General features: G+C 34.0%; 1 non-coding gene across 1 annotated transcript; it reads right to left on the reverse strand.

Moving 5' to 3' along the window:
* Window positions 1–1,986: 1,986 nt before the first annotated feature.
* Window positions 1,987–2,058, reverse strand: TRNAQ-UUG (transfer RNA glutamine (anticodon UUG)). The gene has a single exon. It is a non-coding gene; the product is annotated as a tRNA-Gln (tRNA).
* Window positions 2,059–2,680: the final 622 nt, after the last annotated feature.

Here is a 2,680-nt window from a genome sequence, read left to right on the forward strand (position 1 = left end):
AGTAACAAGTTGGCCTTTTAATCAGCGGCGGAAGCAAGATTTTCATTAAGGGGGTTCAAAATATAAAAAAGTAAACACACGAAAAAGCCAAAAGAGGTTCAACGTCTACTATATATATATATATATATATATATAAAATAAATTTAACCATGTATAAATAGTGTAATTTTTCACCGAACCTTCGCCCTGCTTTTAATGATATAAATTGTACTGTGGAATTATCTCAAGGACAAGACAATCAATTACAAGTGAGAGAAATAGAACTCAGAATAATTGAGAATATGCCGCACCACTATGAAATTTTCTTCAATGCTGGTGGACTTTACCCTAAGTGACAATAAAACCAGAGTTTTATTAAAAGCAAATCATTAGTTGTCCGTATTCGTTTTAAAATTCGATTAATTAAGATTTACCGGAAAGTTTTATTTCAGGGAGTAAAGTGTGTTGGGTGTGCGAACAAAGTACCACATTGGTAGTTGAAAGAAAAAAGAGCTACCTATAAGGTGTTGGATGCTCTTAAGAATGTGAGGTCTTTTGGAAAAAATCGTACAGGCTTGGCCCAAAGCGGACAATATCACATTATGTTAAGAGTATCTTTGGGTCATTTAACCCAACAACTGGTATCAAAGCTAATGGTTTGGCGGGACGAGTATAAAGATGGCGAAATGTGGCGTAGGGCTCGGCTTAGTGTCTTTGCCTGTGTATGGGCCGATTTACGACCTTTACCCATAGCTTTGGAGACGCATACACGGCCTTTGGGCTTCGGTGACCGTAAATACACCACAATGTGGGTGGCACACAGACATGTTGAATCTCTGACCCGTGAATTATGGTAATGAACCATGTGGAACTTAATTCGAGGGGGAAATTGTTGGGCGTGCGAACAAAGTACCACATTGGTAGCTGAAAAGAAAAAGGAGTTACTTATAAGTTGTTGGATGCTCTAAATGATGTGAGGCCTTTTGGGGAAAATCGCGCGGACTTGGCCCAAAGCGGACAATATCACATCATGTTAAGAGTATCTTTGGGCCGTTTAACCCAACAAAGTGTTTCCTATCATAGACGATTTTATTCTTAGAGCTCGAACTTCAAATCTCTTGCTACGGATGAAAAGTATGTTCCACCCTATCATACCCGTTGATGATACTTTACGTTTTCGTTTTACATAATTAGATTGGTAACGTTTTCGCTATACATAATTAGATGGGTAACTACATAGTAGGAAAGACGTAATTGAACATAAACGCGAAAGACTTTATTCGAACTCAAACTTGTAATAACAGTTCAAATCCTAACCTCGTGATCAGTGTATTGGTCCTATTGTATTTTTCGAGCTCCTGAAAATGACTGACATTCTTCTATCACATTTTTGTTTATTTATTTTTGTAATTAATTACACAAACATATCTAAATATAGAAACAAAAACATTTTGTTTTCGGAAGTTGAAGTGACCACATTGTTACCTGTTTAAAGAAAGTGTATATTTGATTCTTGGGCATTAGAGAAAGTTTTTCATTTATAAAAGTAAGGTAATTTATAAACTTTCTTTTGTTTGGTGGTTTTGTCATAAGTATTCTTTGTTAGAACCTAGATTAAAAAAAAAAAAAAAAAAAAACAAGAAGGAACTAATTGGAGAATGAAACGTCACAGACAAACTCTTTCATGCCCATTATCCAAACACAAAACAAGTTTCTTCCCAAAATTTCACGTCATCACTCTTTTAGAGTAGCATTTTTTTAGTTTATTTGAAGAAAAACACGAGATGCTTAAGAGTATGATGGTTGCTAATTGCAGTTGTGTGCTCTATCAAGAAGATTACCTAATTTAATATTCTTTCTGTTTTATCTAAGTTGAAAAATAATAGAAAGCTATCAATGTATAACGTCAACATCGTTAGCCAAATATTTTGTTAGTACTGGATTTTAAAATTTAGATTTCTACATACCGTAAAAAGGTAAAAGGAACAAAATTAAAATTAAGAGAGAAGGTCCTACCGGGAGTCGAACCCAGGTCGCTGGATTCAAAGTCCAGAGTGCTAACCACTACACCATAGAACCACAGAGCCAAGGCGCTTTTGTTGTTTGCTGTTCACCAAATTATATTTAACAACCTATGTGGTGGAGATTGTTTGATCACAAAATGGGAATCGCCTTCATCTACCAAACAATAAGTTATTTTTTCAAAAGATGTTAAAATATCTAATAATAAATAAGGGAGAATAACCTATATATACATAAGAATAGGGTATAAATAATCGCTAAGTTAGATTATAGCCCATACATATCTAATTCATACATTATATCCCTAGGCACATTACTGTCCATGCATGTAAATATCAAGTCGTACTGCAGATGTTTAACCAAACTAATTCAACACCACAATTAACTGATTTCAGTCTCTTTAAATGAATCTCAATGAATGCTGACATGTTAATTAAGGTGTACCAAATTTTGCATGGTGAAAATTTATTTGAACCCAATATTTACATTGTATTAATATAATAGATGCATGACATATGTGAACAACACGTGATGGACATGCTTAACTAATATAAATTCTCACCAGTTCAAATCACTTAACCTAATAAAATTAATAGGATTTCATATAAATATGAGCGCAAATCTATATTTGACCTTTTTGCACCTTACTGTTATAACAATCATCATCATTCCTCCTTAA

This window comes from Lycium barbarum, chromosome 12 (genome assembly GCF_019175385.1).
Source record: "Lycium barbarum isolate Lr01 chromosome 12, ASM1917538v2, whole genome shotgun sequence".
NCBI lineage: Eukaryota > Viridiplantae > Streptophyta > Magnoliopsida > Solanales > Solanaceae > Lycium > Lycium barbarum.